Here is a 19,187-nt window from a genome sequence, read left to right as displayed (position 1 = left end):
AATAAGCTCAGGATTCCTATAGGAGGATAAAAGCAGTGACCATGATCACACGAGTCACACGGAGAGAAGTTACCTTGGACCCTGTATTATTTAATAGTGTCGCAATTGCAGTGTTGCTTCGTCAATATGAGGGTTTGATAGTTACAGTTAAATATTTGATATGCATCCGAAATACGCTCTGGTCTCCCAGGGGAGGCTACAAGCAAGGGCTGTAATCACTCAAGTGCAATGGAGATAAATCGCCATGGTCCCTGTAGTATTTTATCGCGACGCAATTTATGTGTGGCATCGTCAATATGAGCGTTGGAGAGTTACAGTAATCGACTTGCTCTGCATCGGAAACAAGCCTAGGTCACACAGGGGAGGTTACAAGCAGGGGCCGTCATCGCTCGAGTATCGTGGAGAGAAATCGCCATGGGCCCTGTAGTATTTGATCGCGACGCAATTTCTGTGTTGCATCGTCAATATGAGCGTTCGATAGTTACAATAAACGGTTTGATATGCATCGGAAATAAGCTCAGGATTCATAGAGCAGGATACAAGCAGTGACCATGATCACGCGAGTCACACGGAGAGAAGTTACCTTGGACCCTGTATTATTTAATAGTGTCGCAATTTCAGTGTTGCATCGTCAATATGAGGGTTTGATAGTTACAGTTAAATATTTTATATGCATCGGAAATACGCTCTGGTCTCCCAGGGGAGGCTACAAGCAGTGGCCGTAATCACTCAAGTGCCATGGAGAGAAATCGCCATGGACCCAGTAGTATTTTATCGCGACGCAATTTCTGTGTTGCATCGTCAATATGAGCGTTGGAGAGTTACAGTAATCGACTTCCTCTGCATCGGAAACAAGCCTAGGTCACACAGGGGAGGTTACAAGCAGGGGCCGTAATCGCTCGAGTATCGTAGAGAGAAATCGACATGGGCCCTGTATTATTTAATCGCGACACAGTTTCTGTGTTGCATCGTCAATATGAGCGTTCGATAGTTACAATAAACGATTTGATATGCATCGCAAATAAGGTCAGGATTCCTAGAGGAGGATACAAGCAGTGACCGTGATCACACGAGTCACACGGGGAGAAGTTCCCTTTGACTATGTATTATTTAATAGTGTCGCAATTTGAGTGTTGCATTGTCAATATGAGGGTTCGATAGTTACAGTTAAATATTTACTTGAATAAAAAGAGACAGCATTGGTCGTATATTTTTTACTATTGCAATAGTAAAAAATATACGACCAATGCTATCTCTTTTTTTCAAGTAAACCTGTTATCTGGTCGTGGTGCACAGGACAACATGGAGTCGCCAATCAGTTAAATATTTGATATGCATCGGAAATACGCTCTGGTCTCCCAGGGGAGGCTACAAGCAGTGACCGTAATCACTCAAGTGCCATGGAGAGAAATCGCCCTGGACCCTGCAGTATTTTACCGCGACGCAATTTATGTGTTGCGTCGTCAACATGAGCGCTCGAGAGTTACAGTAATCGATTTGCTCTGCATCGAAAACAAGCCTAGGTCACACAGGGGAGGTTACAAGCAGGGGCCGATATCGCTCGAGTATCGTGTAGAGAAGTCGCCATGTACCCTGCAGTATTTAATTGCGACGCAATTTCTGTGTTGCATCGTCAATATGAGCGTTCAATAGTTACAATAAACGATTTGATATTCATCGGAAATAAGCTCAGGATTCCTAGAGGAGGATACAAGCAGTGACCATGATCACACGAGTCACACGGAGATAAGTTACATTGGACCCTGTATTATTTAATAGTGTCATAATTTCAGTGTTGCATCTTCAATATGAGGGTTTGATAGTTACAGTTAAAGATTTGATCTGCATCGGAAATACGCTCTGGTCTCCCAGGGGAGGCTACAAGCAGTGGCCATAATCACTCAAGTGCCATGGAGAGAAATCGCCATGGACCCTGTAGTATTTTACCGCGACGCAATTTCTGTGTCGCATCGTCAATATGAGCGTTGAGAGTTGCAGTAATCGACTTGCTCTGCATCTGAAAAAATCCTAGGTCACACAGGGGAGGTAACAAGCAGGGGCCGTAATCGCTCGAGTATCGTGTAGAGAAGTCGCCATGTACCCTGCAGTATCTAATTGCGACGCAATTTCTGTATTGCATCGTCAATATGAGCGTTCAATAGTTACAATAAACGATTTGATATGCATCGGAAATAAGCTCAGGATTCCTAGAGGAGGATACAAGCAGTGTCCATGATCACGCGAGTCACACGGAGATAAGTTACCTTGACCCTGTGTTATTTAATAGTGTCACAATTTCAGTGCTGCATCGTCAATATGAGGGTTTGATAGTCACAGTTAAATATTTTATATGCATCGGAAATACGCTCTGGTCTCCCAGGGGAGGCTACAAGCAGTGACCGTATTCACTCAAGTGCCATGGAGAGAAATCGCCATGGACCCTGTAGTATTTTATCGCGACGCAATTTCTGTGTTGCATCGTCAATATGAGCGTTGAGAGTTACAGTAATCGACTTGCTCTGCATCGGATACAAGCCTAGGTCACACAGGGGAGGTTACAAGCAGGGGCTATAATCACTCGAGTATCGTGGAGAGAAATCGCCATGGACCCTGTAGTATTTAATCGCGACGCAATTTCTGTGTTGCATCGTCAATATGAGCGTTCGATAGTTACAATAAACGATTTGATATGCATCGGAAATAAGCTCAGGATTACTAGAGGAGGATACAAGCAGTGACCATGATCACACGAGTCACATGGAGAGAAGTTACCTTGGTCCCTGTATTATTTAATAGTGTCGCAATTTCAGTGTTGCATCGTCAATATGAGGGTTTGATAGTTACAGTTAAATATTTGATATGCATCGGAAATACGCTCTGGTCTCCCAGGGGAGGCTACAAGCAGTGGCCGTAATCACTCAAGTGCCATGGAGAGAAATCGCCATGGACCCTGTAGTATTTTATCGCGACGCAATTTCTTTGTTGCATCGTCAATATGAGCGTTGAGAGTTACAGTAATCGACTTCCTCTGCATCGGAAACAAGCCTAGGTCACACAGGGGAGGTTACAAGCAGGGGCCGTAATCGCACGAGTATCGTAGAAAGAAATCGCCATGGGCCCTGTAGTATTTAATCGCGACACAGTTTCTGTGTTTCATCGTCAATATGAGCGTTCGATAGTTACAATAAACGATTTGATATGCATCGCAAATAAGGTCAGGATTCCTAGAGGAGGATACAAGCAGTGACCATGATCACACGAGTCACACGGGGAGAGGTTCCCTTTGACTATGTATTATTTAATAGTGTCGCAATTTGAGTGTTGCATTGTCAATATGAGGGTTCGATAGTTACAGTTAAATATTTACTTGAATAAAAAGGACAGCATTGGTCGTATATTTTTTACTATTGCAATAGTAAAAAATATACTACCAATGCTGTCTCTTTTTTTCAAGTAAACCTGTTATCTGGTCGTGGTGCACAGGACAACATGGAGTCGCCAATCAGTTAAATATTTGATATGCATCGGAAATACGCTCTGGTCTCCCAGGGGAGGCTACAAGCAGTGACCGCAATCACTCAAGTGCCATGGAGAGAAATCGCCCTGGACCCTGCAGTATTTTACCGCGACGCAATTTATGTGTTGCATCGTCAATATGAGCGCTCGAGAGTTACAGTAATCGATTTGCTCTGCATCGAAAACAAGCCTAGGTCACACAGGGGAGTTTACAAGCAGGGGCCGTAATCGCTCGAGTATCGTGTAGAGAAGTCGCCATGTACCCTGCAGTATTTAATTGCGACGCAATTTCTGTGTTGCATCGTCAATATGAGCGTTCAATAGTTACAATAAACGATTTGATATGCATTGGAAATAAGCTCAGGATTCCTAGAGGAGGATACAAGCAGTGACCATGATTACGCGAGTCACACGGAGATAAGTTACCTTGACCCTGTATTATTTAATAGTGTCACAATTTCAGTGTTGCATCGTCAATATGAGGGTTTGATAGTTACAGTTAAATATTTTATATGCATCGGAAATACGCTCTGGTCTCCCAGGAGAGGCTACAAGCAGTGGCCATAATCACTCAAGTGCCATGGAGAGAAATCGCCATGGACCCTGTAGTATTTTACCGCGACATAATTTCTGTGTTGCATCGTCAATATGAGCGTTGAGAGTTACAGTAATCGACTTGCTCTGCATCGGAAAAAAGCCTAGGTCACACAGGGGAGGTTACAAGCAGGGGCCGTAATCGCTCGAGTATCGTGGAGAGAAGTCGCCATGGACGCTGTAGTATTTAATCGCGACGCAATTTCTGTGTTGCATCGTCAATATGAGCGTTCGATATTTACGATAAACGACTTGATATGCATCAGAAATAAGCTCAGGGTTCCTAGAGGAGGATACAAGCAGTGACTATGATCACACGATTCACACGGGGAGGAGTTTCCTTGGACTATGTATTATTTAATGTTGTCGCAATTTCAGTGTTGCATCGTCAATATAAGGATTTGATAGTTACAGTTAAATATTAGATATGCATCGGAAATACGCTCTGGTCTCCCAGGGGAGGCTACAAGCAGTGACCGTATTCACTCAAGTGCCATGGAGAGAAATCGCCATGGACCCTGTAGTATTTTATCGCGACGCAATTTCTGTGTTGCATCGTCAATATGAGCGTTGAGAGTTACAGTAATCGACTTGCTCTGCATCGGATACTAAGCCTAGGTCACACAGGGGAGGTTACAAGCAGGGGCCGTAATCACTCGAGTATCGTGGAGAGAAGTCGCCATGGGCCCTGTAGTATTTAATCGCGACGCAATTTCTGTGTTGCATCGTCAATATGAGCGTTCGATAGTTACAATAAACGGTTTGATATGCATCGGAAATAAGCTCAGGATTCATAGAGCAGGATACAAGCAGTGACCATGATCACGCGAGTCACACGGAGTGAAGTTACCTTGGACACTGTATTATTTAATAGTGTCGCAATTTCAGTGTTGCATCGTCAATATGAGGGTTTGATAGTTACAGTTAAATATTTTATATGCATCGGAAATACGCTCTGGTCTCCCAGGGGAGGCTACAAGCAGTGGCCGTAATCACTCAAGTGCCATGGAGAGAAATCGCCATGGACCCAGTAGTATTTTATCGCGACGCAATTTCTGTGTTGCATCGTCAATATGAGCGTTGGAGAGTTACAGTAATCGACTTCCTCTGCATCGGAAACAAGCCTAGGTCACACAGGGGAGGTTACAAGCAGGGGCCGTAATCGCTCGAGTATCGTAGAGAGAAATCGCCATGGGCCCTGTATTATTTAATCGCGACACAGTTTCTGTGTTGCATCGTCAATATGAGCGTTCGATTGTTACAATAAACGATTTGATATGCATCGCAAATAAGGTCAGGATTCCTAGAGTAGGATACAAGCAGTGACCGTGATCACACGAGTCACACGGGGAGAAGTTCCCTTTGACTATGTATTATTTAATAGTGTCGCAATTTGAGTGTTGCATTGTCAATATGAGGGTTCGATAGTTACAGTTAAATATTTACTTGAATAAAAAGAGACAGCATTGGTCGTATATTTTTTACTATTGCAATAGTAAAAAATATACGACCAATGCTATTTCTTTTTTTCAAGTAAACCTGTTATCTGGTCGTGGTGCACAGGACAACATGGAGTCGCCAATCAGTTAAATATTTGATATGCATCGGAAATACGCTCTCGTCTCCCAGGGGAGGCTACAAGCAGTGACCGTAATTACTCAAGTGCCATGGAGAGAAATCGCCCTGGACCCTGCAGTATTTTACCGCGACGCAATTTCTGTGTTGTATCGTCAATATGAGCGCTCGAGAGTTACAGTAATCGATTTGCTCTGCATCGAAAACAAGCCTAGGTCACACAGGGGAGGTTACAAGCAGGGGCCGATATCGCTCGAGTATCGTGTAGAGAAGTCGCCATGTACCGTGCAGTATTTAATTGCGACGCAATTTCTGTGTTGCATCGTCAATATGAGCGTTCAATAGTTACAATAAACGATTTGATATTCATCGGAAATAAGCTCAGGATTCCTAGAGGAGGATACAAGCAGTGACCATGATCACACGAGTCACACGGAGATAAGTTACATTGGACCCTGTATTATTTAATAGTGTCATAATTTCAGTGTTGCATCTTCAATATGAGGGTTTGATAGTTACAGTTAAATATTTGATCTGCATCGGAAATACGCTCTGGTCTCCCAGGGGAGGCTACAAGCAGTGGCCATAATCACTCAAGTGCCATGGAGAGAAATCGCCATGGACCCTGTAGTATTTTACCGCGACGCAATTTCTGTGTCGCATCGTCAATATGAGCGTTGAGAGTTGCAGTAATCGACTTGCTCTGCATCTGAAAAAAGCCTAGGTCACACAGGGGAGGTTACAAGCAGGGGCCGTAATCGCTCGAGTATCGTGTAGAGAAGTCGCCATGTACCCTGCAGTATTTAATTGCGAGGCAATTTCTGTGTTGCATCGTCAATATGAGCGTTCAATAGTTAAAATAAACGATTTGATATGCATCGGAAATAAGCTCAGGATTCCTAGAGGAGGATACAAGCAGTGTCCATGATCACGCGAGTCACACGGAGATAAGTTACCTTGACCCTGTGTTATTTAATAGTGTCACAATTTCAGTGCTGCATCGTCAATATGAGGGTTTGATAGTTACAGTTAAATATTTTATATGCATCGGAAATACGCTCTGGTCTCCCAGGAGAGGCTACAAGCAGTGGCCATAATCACTCAAGTGCCATGGAGAGAAATCGCCATGGACCCTGTAGAATTTTACCGCGACGCAATTTCTGTGTTGCATCGTCAATATGAGCGTTGAGAGTTACAGTAATCGACTTGCTCTGCATCGGAAAAAAGCCTAGGTCACACAGGGGAGGTTACAAGCAGGGGCCGTAATCGCTCGAGTATCGTGGAGAGAAGTCGCCATGGACGCTGTAGTATTTAATCGCGACGCAATTTCTGTGTTGCATCGTCAATATGAGCGTTCGATAGTTACGATAAACGATTTGATATGCATCAGAAATAAGCTCAGGATTCCGAGAGGAGGATGCAAGCAGTGACCATGATCACACGATTCACACGGGGAGGAGTTTCCTTGGACTATGTATTATTTAATGTTGTCGCAATTTCAGTGTTGCATCGTCAATATAAGGATTTGATAGTGACAGTTAAATATTAGATATGCATCGGAAATACGCTCTGGTCTCCCAGGGGAGGCTACAAGCAGTGACCGTATTCGCTCAAGTGCCATGGAGAGAAATCGCCATGGACCCTGTAGTATTTTATCGCGACGCAATTTCTGTGTTGCATCGTCAATATGAGCGTTGAGAGTTACAGTAATCGACTTGCTCTGCATCGGATACAAGCCTAGGTCACACAGGGGAGGTTACAAGCAGGGGCCGTAATCACTCGAGTATCGTGGAGAGAAGTCGCCATGGACCCTGTAGTATTTAATCGCGACGCAATTTCTGTGTTGCATCGTCAATATGAGCGTTCGATAGTTACAATAAACGATTTGATATGCATCGGAAATAAGCTCAGGATTAGTAGAGGAGGATACAAGCAGTGACCATGATCACACGAGTCGCATGGAGAGAAGTTACCTTGGACCCTGTATTATTTAATAGTGTCGCAATTTCAGTGTTGCATCGTCAATATGAGGGTTTGATAGTTACAGTTAAATATTTACTTGAATAAAAAGGACAGCATTCGTCGTATATTTTTTACTATTGCAATAGTAAAAAATATACTACCAATGCTGTCTCTTTTTTTCAAGTAAACCTGTTATCTGGTCGTGGTGCACAGGACAACATGGAGTCGCCAATCAGTTAAATATTTGATATGCATCGGAAATACGCTCTGGTCTCCCAGGGGAGGCTTCAAGCAGTGACCGTAATCACTCAAGTGCCATGGAGAGAATTCGCCCTGGACCCTGTAGTATTTTACCGCGACGCAATTTCTGTGTTGCATCGTCAATATGAGCGTTGAGAGTTACAGTAATCGACTTGCTCTGCATCGGAAAAAAGCCTAGGTCACACAGGGGAGGTTACAAGCAGGGGCCGTAATCGCTCGAGTATCGTGTAGAGAAGTCGCCACGTACCCTGCAGTATTTAATTGCGACGCAATTTCTGTGTTGCATCGTCAATATGAGCGTTCAATAGTTACAATAAACGATTTGATATGCATCGGAAATAAGCTCAGGATTCCTAGAGGAAGATACAAGCAGTGACCATGATCACGCGAGTCACACGGAGAGAAGTTACCTTGGACCCTGTATTATTTAATAGTGTCGCAATTTAAGTGCTGCATCGTCAATATGAGGGTTTGATAGTTACAGTTAAATATTTGATATGCATCAGAAATACGCTCTGGTCTGCCAGGGGGGGCTACAAGCAGTGGCCGTAATCACTCAAGTGCCATGCAGAGAAATCGCCATGGCCCCTGTAATATTTTATCGCGACGCAATTTCTGTGTTGCATCGTCAATATGAGCGTTCGATAGTTACAATAAACGATTTGATATGCATCGGAAATAAGCTCAGAATTCCTAGAGTAGGATACAAGCAGTGACCATGATCACACGAGTCACACGGGGGAAGTTTTCTTTGACTATGTATTATTTAATAGTGTCGCAATTTCAGTGTTGCATCGTCAAAATGAGGGTTCGATAGTTACAGTTAAATATTTGATATGCATCCGAAATACGCTCTGGTCTCCCAGGGGAGGCTACAAGCAGTGACCGTAATCACTCAAGTGCCATGGAAAGAAATCGCCCTGGACCCTGTAGTATTTTACCGCGACGCAATTTATGTGTTGCATCGTCAATATGAGCGCTCGAGAGTTACAGTAATCGATTTGCTCTGCATCGAAGACAAGCCTTGGTCACACAGGGGAGGTTACAAGCAGGGGCCGTAATCGCTCGAGTATCGTGTAGAGAAGTCGCCATGTACCCTGCAGTATTTAATCGCGACGGAATATCTGTTTTGCATCGTCAACATGAGCGATCGATAGTTACAATAAACGATTTGATATTCATCGGAAATAAGCTCAGGATTCCTAGAGGAGGATACAAGCAGTGACCATGATCACGCGAGTCACACGGAGATAAGTTACCTTGACCCTGTATTATTTAATAGTGTCACAATTTCAGTGTTGCATCGTCAATATGAGGGTTTGATAGTTACAGTTAAATATTTGATATGCATGGGAAATACTCTCTGACCTCCCAGAGGGGGCTACAAGCAGTGGCCATATTCACTCAAGTGCCATGGAGAGAAATCGCCATGGACCCTGTACTATTTTACCGCGACGCAATTTATGTGTTGCATCGTCAATATGAGCGTTGAGAGTTACAGTAATCGACTTGCTCTGCATCGGAAAAAAGCCTAGGTCACACAGGGGAGGTTACAAGCAGGGGCCGTAATCGCTCGAGTATCGTGTAGAGAAGTCGCCACGTACCCTGCAGTATTTAATTGCGACGCAATTTCTGTGTTGCATCGTCAATATGAGCGTTCAATAGTTACAATAAACGATTTGATATGCATCGGAAATAAGCTCAGGATTCCTAGAGGAGGATACAAGCAGTGACCATGATCACGCGAGTCACACGGAGATAAGTTACCTTGACCCTGTATTATTTAATAGTGTCACAATTTCAGTGTTGCATCGTCAATATGCGGGTTTGATAGTTACAGTTAAATGTTTTATATGCATCGGAAATACGCTCTGGTCTCCCAGGGGAGGCTACAAGCAGTGGCCATAATCACCCAAGTGCCATGGAGAGAAATCGCCATGGACCCTGTAGTATTTTACCGCAACGCAATTTCTGTGTTGCATCGTCAATATGAGCGTTGAGGGTTACAGTAATCGACTTGCTCTGCATCGGATACAAGCCTAGGTCACACAGCGGAGGTTACAAGCAGGGGCCGTAATCACTCGAGTATCGTGTAGAGAAGTCGCCATGGACCCTGTAGTATTTAATCGCGACGCAATTTCTGTGTTGCATCGTCAATAGGAGCGTTCGATAGTTACGATAAACGATTTGATATGCATCAGAAATAAGCTCAGGATTCCGAGAGGAGGATACAAGCAGTGACCATGATCACACGATTCACACGGGGAGGAGTTTCCATGGACTATGTATTATTTAATTTTGTCGCAATTTCAGTGTTGCATCGTCAAAATAAGGATTTGATAGTGACAGTTAAATATTAGATATGCATCGGAAATACGCTCTGGTCTCCCAGGGGAGGCTACAAGCAGTGGCCGTAATCACTCAAGTGCCATGCAGAGATATCGCCATAGACCCAGTAGTATTTTATCGCGACGCAATTTCTGTGTTGCATCGTCAATATGAGCGTTGGAGAGTTACAGTAATCGACTTGTTCTGCATCGGAAGCAAGCCTAGGTCAAACAGGGGGGGTTACAAGCAGGGGCCCTAATCTCTCGAGTATCGTGGAGAGAAGTCGCCTTGGACCCTGTAGTATTTAATCGCGACGCAATTTCTGTGTTGCATCGTCAATATGAGCGTTCGATAGTTACAATAAACGATTTGATATTCATCGGAAATATGCTCAGAATTCCCAGAATAGGTTACAAGCAGTGACCATGATCACACGAGTCAGATGGGGAGAAGTTTCCTTTGACTATGTATTATTTAATAGTGTCGCAATTTCAGTGTTGCATCGTCAATATGAGGGTTCGAAGGTTACAGTTAAATATTTGATATGCATCGGAAATACGCTCTGGTCTCCCAGGGGAGGCTACAAGCAGTGGCCGTAATCACTCAAGTGCTATGTAGAGAAATCGCCCTGGACCCTATATAATTTTACCGCGACGTAATTAATGTGTTGCATCGTCAATATGAGCGCTCGAGAGTTACAGTAATCGACTTGCTCTGCATCGGAAACGAGCCTAGGTCACACAGGGGAGTTTACAAGCAGGAGCCGTAATCACTCGAGTATCGTGGAGAGAAGTTGCCATGGACCCTGTAGTATTTAATCGCGACGCAATTTCTGTGTTGCATCGTCAACATGAGCGTTCGATAGTTACAATAAACGATTTGATATGCATCGGAAATAAGCTCAGGATTCCTAGAGGAGGATACAAGCAGTGACCATGATCACACGAGTCACATGCAGATAAGTTACCTTGGACCCTGTATTATTTAATAGTGTCACAATTTCAGTGTTGCATCGTCAATATGAGGGTTTGATAGTTATAGTTAAATATTTAATATGCATCGGAAATACGCTCTGGTCTCCCAGGGGAGGCTACAAGCAGTGGCCATAATCACTCAAGTGCCATGGAGAGAAATCGCCATGGACCCTGTAGTATTTTACCGTGACGCAATTTATGTGTTGCATCGTAAATATGAGCGTTGAGAGTTACAGTAATCGACTTGCTCTGCATCGGAAAAAAGCCTAGGTCACTCTGGGGAGGTTACAAGCAGGGGCCATAATAGCTCGAGTATCGTGTAGAGAAGTCGCCATGTACCCTGCAGTATTTAATCGCGACGCAATTTCTGTGTTGCATCGTCAATATGAGCGTTCCATAGTTACAATAAACGATTTGATATGCATCGGAAATAAGCTCAGGATTCCTAGAGGAGGATACAAGCAGTGACCATGATCAGACGATTCACTCGGGGAGGAGTTTCCTTGGACTATGTATTATTTAATGTTGTCGCAATTTCAGTGTTGCATCGTCAATATAAGGGTTTGATAGTTACAGTTAAATATTTGATATGCATCGGAAATACGCTCTGGACTCCCAGGGGAGGCTACAGGAAGTGACCGTATTCACTCAAGTGCAATGGAGAGAAATCGCCATGGACACTGTAGTATTTTACCGCTACGCAATTTCAGTGTTGCATCGTCAATATGAGCGTTGAGAGTTACAGTAATCGACTTGCTCTGCCTTGGAAACATGCCTAGGTCAGACACGGGAGGTTACAAGCAGGGGCTGTGATCGCTCGAGTATCGTGTAGAGAAGTCGCCATGGACCCTGCAGTATTTAATCGCGACGCAATTTCTGTGTTGCATCGTCAATATGAGGGTTTGATAGTTACAGTTAAATATTTGATATGCATCGGAAATACGCTCTGGACTCCCAGGGGAGGCTACAGGCAGTGACCGTATTCACTCAAGTGCAATGGAGAGAAATCGCCATGGACCCTGTAGTATTTTATCGCGACGCAATACCTGTGTTGCATCGTCAAGATGAGCATTCAAGAGTTACAGTAATCGACTTGCTCTGCATCGGAAACAAGCCTAGGTCACACAGGGGAGGTTACAAGCAGGGGCCGTAATCGCTCGAGTATCGTTGAGAGAAATCGCCATGGACCCTGTAGTATTTAATCGCGTCGCAATTTCTGTGTTGCATCGTCAATATGAGCGTTGATCGTTACAATAAACGATTTGATATTCATCGGAAATAAGCTCAGAATTCCTAGAGTAGGATACAAGCAGTGACCATGATCACACGAGTCACTCGGGGAGAAGTTTCCTTGGCTATGTATTATTTAATAGTGTCGCAATTTCAGTGTTGCATCGTCAATAGGAGGGTTTGATAGTTACAGTTAAATATTTGATATGCATCGGAAATACGCTCTGGTCTCCCAGGGGAGGCTACAAGCAGTGGCCGTAATCACTCAACTGCTATGGAGAGAAATCGCCCTGGACCCTGTAGTATTTTACCGCGACGCAATTTCTGTGTTGCATCGTCAATATGAGCGCTCGAGAGTTACAGTAATCGATTTGCTCTGCATCGAAAACAAGCCGTGGTCACACAGGGGAGGTTACAAGCAGGGGCCATGATCTCTCGAGTATCGTGTAGAGAAGTCGCCATGGACTCTGTGGTATTTAATCGCGACGCAGTTTCTGTGTTGCATCGTCAATATGAGCGTTCGATAGTTACAATAAACGATTTGATATGCATCGGAAATAAGCTCAGGATTCCTAGAGGAGGATACAAGCAGTGACCATGATCACACGAGTCACACGGTGAGAAGTTACCTTGGACCCTGTATTATTTAATAATGTCGCAATTTCAGTATTGCATCGTCAATATGAGGATTGATAGTTACAGTTAAAGATTTGATATGCATCGGAAATACGCTCTGGTCTCCCAGGGGAGGCTACAAGCAGTGGCCATAATCACTCAAGTGCCATGGAGAGAAATCGCCATGGACCCTGTAGTATTTTACCGCGACGCAATTTATGTGTTGCATCGTAAATATGAGCGTTGAGAGTTACAGTAATCGACTTGCTCTGCATCGCAAAAAAGCCTAGGTCACACAGGGGAGGTTACAAGCAGGGGCCGTAATAGATCGAGTATCGTGTAGAGAAGTCGCCATGTACCCTGCAGTATTTAATCGCGACGCAATTTCTGTGTTGCATCGTCAATATGAGCGTTCCATAGTTACAATAAACGATTTGATATGCATCGGAAATAAGCTCCGGATACAAGCAGTGACCATGATCACACGAGTCACACGGAGAAAAGTTACCTTGGACCCTGTATTATTTAATAGTGTCAGAATTTCAGTGTTGCATCGTCAATATGAGGGTTTGATAGTTACAGTTAAAGATTTGATATGCATCGGAAATACGCTCTGGACTCCCAGGGGAGGCTACAGGCAGTGACCGTAATCACTCAAGTGCAATGGAGATAAATCGCCATGGACCCTGTAGTATTTTACCGCGACGCAATTTATGTGTTGCATCGTCAATATGAGCGTTGAGAGTTACAGTAATCGACTTGCTCTGCCTTGGAAACATGCCTAGGTCAGACAGGGGAGGTTACAAGCAGGGGCTGTGATCGCTCGAGTATCGTGTAGAGAAGTCGCCATGTACCCTGCAGTATTTAATCGCTATGCAATTTGTGTGTTGCATCGTCAATATGAGCGTTCGATAGTTACAATAAACAATTTGATATGCATCGGAAATAAGCTCAGGATTCCTAGAGGAGGATACAAGCAGTGACCATGATCACGCGAGTCACATGGAGAGAAGTTAACATGGACCTTGTATTATTTAATAGTGTCGGAATTTCAGTGTTGCATCGTCAATATGAGGTTTCGATAGTTACAGTTAAATATTTGATATGCATCGGAAATACGCTATGGTCTCCCAGGGGAGGCTACAAGCAGTGGCCGTAATCACTCAAGTGCCATGGAGAGAAATCGCCCTGGACCCAGTAGTATTTTACCGCGACGCAATTTATGTGTTGCATCGTCAATATGAGCGCTCGAGAGTTACAGTAATCGATTTGCTCTGCATCGAAAACAACCCTAGGTCACACAGGGGAGGTTACAAGCAGGGTCCGTAATCGCTCGAGTATCGTGGAGAGAAGTCGCCATGTAAACTGCAGTATTTAATCGCGACGCAATTTCTGTGTTGCATCGTCAATATGAGCGTTCGATAGTTACAATAAAGGATTTGATATGCATCGGAAATAAGCTCAGGATTCCTAGAGGAGAATACAAGCAGTGACCATGATCACACGAGTCACACGGAGAGAAGTTACCTTGGGCCCTGTATTATTTAAAAGTGTCGCAATTTCAGTGTTGCATCGTCAATATGAGGGTTTGATAGTTGCAGTTAAATATTTGATATGCATCGGAAATACGCTCTGATCTCCCAGGGGAGGCTACAAGCCGTGGCCGTAATCACTCAGGGGCCATGCAGAGAAATCGCCATGGACCATGTAGTATTTTATCGCGACGCAATACCTGTGTTGCATCGTCAATATGAGCGTTCAAGAGTTACAGTAATAGACTTGCTCTGCATCGGAAACAAGCCTAGGTCACACTGGGGAGGTTACAAGCAGGGGCCGTAATCACTCGAGTATCGTGGAGAGAAGTCGCCATGGACCCTGTAGTAATTAATCGCGACGCAATTTCTGCGTTGCATCGTCAATATGAGCGTTCGATAGTTAAAATAAACGATTTGATATGCATTGGAAATAAGCTCAGAATTCCTAGAGGAGGATACAAGCAGTGACCATGATTACACGAGTCACATGGGGAGATGTTTTCTTGGACTATATATTATTTAATATTGTCGCAATTTCAGTGTTGCATCGTCAATATAGGGGTCTCATAGTTACAGTTAAATATTTGATATGCATCGGAAATACGCTCTGGTCTCCCAGGGGAGGCTACAAGCAGTGGCCGTAATCACTCAAGTGCTATGTAGAGAAATCGCCCTGGACCCTATATAATTTTACCGCGACGTAATTAATGTGTTGCATCGTCAATATGAGCGCTCGAGAGTTACAGTAATCGACTTGCTCTGCATCGGAAACGAGCCTAGGTCACACAGGGGAGTTTACAAGCAGGAGCCGTAATCACTCGAGTATCGTGGAGAGAAGTTGCCATGGACCCTGTAGTATTTAATCGCGACGCAATTTCTGTGTTGCATCGTCAACATGAGCGTTCGATAGTTACAATAAACGATTTGATATGCATCGGAAATAAGCTCAGGATTCCTAGAGGAGGATACAAGCAGTGACCATGATCACACGAGTCACATGCAGATAAGTTACCTTGGACCCTGTATTATTTAATAGTGTCACAATTTCAGTGTTGCATCGTCAATATGAGGGTTTGATAGTTGTAGTTAAATATTTAATATGCATCGGAAATACGCTCTGGTCTCCCAGGGGAGGCTACAAGCAGTGGCCATAATCACTCAAGTGCCATGGAGAGAATTCGCCATGGACCCTGTAGTATTTTACCGCGACGCAATTTATGTGATGCATCGTCAATATGAGCGTTGAGAGTTACAGTAATCGACTTGCTCTGCATCGGAAAAAAGCCTAGGTCACACAGGGGAGGTTACAAGCAGGGGCCGTAATCACTCGAGTGTCGTTGAGAGAAATCGCCATGGACCCTGTAGTATTTAATCACGTCGCAATATCTGTGTTGCATCGTCAATATGAGCGTTCGACAGTTACAATAAACGATTTGATATTCATCGGAAATAAGCTCAGAATTCCTAGAGTAGGATACAAGCAGTGACCATGATCACACGTGTCACTCGGGGAGAAGTTTCCTTTGATTATGTATTATTTAATAGTGTTGCAATTTCAGTGTTGCATCGTCAATATGAGGGTTTGATAGTTACAGTTAAATATTTGATATGCATCGGAAATACGCTCTGGTCTCCCAGGGGAGGCTACAAGCAGTGGCCATAATCACACAAGTGCTATGGAGAGAAATCGCCCTGGACCCTGTAGTATTTTACCGCGACGCAATTTCTGTGTTGCATCGTCAATATGAGCGCTCGAGAGTTACAGTAATCGATTTGCTCTGCATCGAAAACAAGCCTTGGTCACACAGGGGAGGTTACAAGCAGGGGCCATGATCGCTCGAGTATCGTGTAGAGAAATCGCCATGGACCCTGCAGTATTTAATCGCGACGCAGTTTCTGTGTTGCATCGTCAATATGAGCGTTCGATAGTTAAAATAAACGATTTGATATGCATCGGAAATAAGCTCAGGATTCCTAGAGGAGGATACAAGCAGTGACCATGATCACACGAGTCACACGGTGAGAAGTTACCTTGGACCCTGTATTATTTAATAATGTCGCAATTTCAGTATTGCATCGTCAATATGAGGATTGATAGTTACAGTTAAAGATTTGATATGTATCGGAAATACGCTCTGGTCTCCCAGGGGAGGCTACAAGCAGTGGCCATAATCACTCAAGTGCCATGGAGAGAAATCGCCATGGACCCTGTAGTATTTTACCGCGACGCAATTTATGTGTTGCATCGTCAATATGAGTGTTGAGGGTTACAGTAATCGACTTGCTCTGCCTTGGAAACATGCCTAGGTCAGACAGGGGAGGTTACAAGCAGGGGCTGTGATCGCTCGAGTATCGTGTAGAGAAGTCGCCATGGACCCTGCAGTATTTAATCGCGACGCAATTTGTGTGTTGCATCGTCAATATGAGGGTTCGATAGTTAAAATAAACGATTTGATATGCATTGGAAATAAGCTCAGAATTCCTAGAGGAGGATACAAGCAGTGACCATGATTACACGAGTCACATGGGGAGATGTTTGCTTGGACTATATATTATTTAATATTGTCGCAATTTCAGTGTTGCATCGTCAATATAGGGGTCTCATAGTTACAGTTAAATATTTGATATGCATCGGAAATACGCTCTGGTCTCCCAGGGGAGGCTACAAGCAGTGGCCGTAATCACTCAAGTGCTATGTAGAGAAATCGCCCTGGACCCTATATAATTTTACCGCGACGTAATTAATGTGTTGCATCGTCAATATGAGCGCTCGAGAGTTACAGTAATCGACTTGCTCGGCATCGGAAACGAGCCTAGGTCACACAGGGGAGTTTACAAGCAGGAGCCGTAATCACTCGAGTATCGTGGAGAGAAGTTGCCATGGACCCTGTAGTATTTAATCGCGACGCAATTTCTGTGTTGCATCGTCAACATGAGCGTTCGGTAGTTACAATAAACGATTTGATATGCATCGGAAATAAGCTCAGGATTCCTAGAGGAGGATACAAGCAGTGACCATGATCACACGAGTCACATGCAGATAAGTTACCTTGGACCCTGTATTATTTAATAGTGTCACAATTTCATTGTTGCATCGTCAATATGAGGGTTTGATAGTTATAGTTAAATATTTAATATGCATCGGAAATACGCTCTGGTCTCCCAGGGGAGGCTACAAGCAGTGGCCATAATCACTCAAGTGCCATGGAGAGAATTCGCCATGGACCCTGTAGTATTTTACCGCGACTTAATTTATGTGATGCATCGTCAATATGAGCGTTGAGAGTTACAGTAATCGACTTGCTCTGCATCGGAAAAAAGCCTAGGTCACACAGGGGAGGTTACAAGCAGGGGCCGTAATCACTCGAGTGTCGTTGAGAGAAATCGCCATGGACCCTGTAGTATTTAATCGCGTCGCAATATCTGTGTTGCATCGTCAATATGAGCGTTCGACAGTTACAATAAACGATTTGATATTCATCGGAAATAAGCTCAGAATTCCTAGAGTAGGATACAAGCAGTGACCATGATCACACGTGTCACTCGGGGAGAAGTTTCCTTTGACTATGTATTATTTAATAGTGTTGCAATATCAGTGTTGCATCGTCAATATGAGGGTTTGATAGTTACAGTTAAATATTTGATATGCATCGGAAATACGCTCAGGTCTCCCAGGGGAGGCTACAAGCAGTGGCCATAATCACACAAGTGCTATGGAGAGAAATCGCCCTGGACCCAGTAGTATTTTACCGCGACGCAATTTCTGTGTTGCATCGTCAATATGAGCGCTCGAGAGTTACAGTAATCGATTTGCTCTGCATCGAAAACAAGCCTTGGTCACACAGGGGAGGTTACAAGCAGGGGCCATGATCGCTCGAGTATCGTGTAGAGAAATCGCCATGGACCCTGCAGTTTTTAATCGCGACGCAGTTTCTGTGTTGCATCGTCAATATGAGCGTTCGATAGTTAAAATAAACGATTTGATATGCATCGGAAATAAGCTCAGGATTCCTAGAGGAGGATACAAGCAGTGACCATGATCACACGAGTCACACGGTGAGAAGTTACCTTGGACCCTGTATTATTTAATAGTGTCACAATTTCAGTGTTGCATCGTCAATATGAGGGTTTGATACAGTTACATATTTGATATGCATCGGAAATACGTTCTGGTCTCCCAGGGGAGGCTACAAGCAGTGGCCATAATCATTCAAGTGCCATGGTGAGAAATCGCCATGGACCCTGTAGTATTTTACAGCGACGCAATTTATGTGTTGCATCGTCAATATGAGCGTTGAGAGTTACAGTAATCGACTTGCTCTGCATCGGAAAATATCCTAGGTCACACAGGGGAGGTTACAAGCAGGGACCGTAATCCCTCGAGTATCGTGTAGAGAAGTCGCCATGGACCCTGCAGTATTTAATCGCGACGCAATTTGTGTGTTGCATCGTCAATATGAGGGTTCGATAGTTAAAATAAACGATTTGATATGCATCGGAAATAAGCTCAGGATTCCTAGAGGAGGATACAAGCAGTGACCATGATCACGCGAGTCACACGGAGAGAAGTTACCAATGACCCTGTATTATTTAATAG

This window comes from Schistocerca nitens, chromosome 6 (genome assembly GCF_023898315.1).
Source record: "Schistocerca nitens isolate TAMUIC-IGC-003100 chromosome 6, iqSchNite1.1, whole genome shotgun sequence".
Lineage (NCBI taxonomy): Eukaryota > Metazoa > Arthropoda > Insecta > Orthoptera > Acrididae > Schistocerca > Schistocerca nitens.
The sequence above is the reverse complement of the archived record's forward strand: the minus strand, read 5'-3'. Positions refer to the sequence as shown.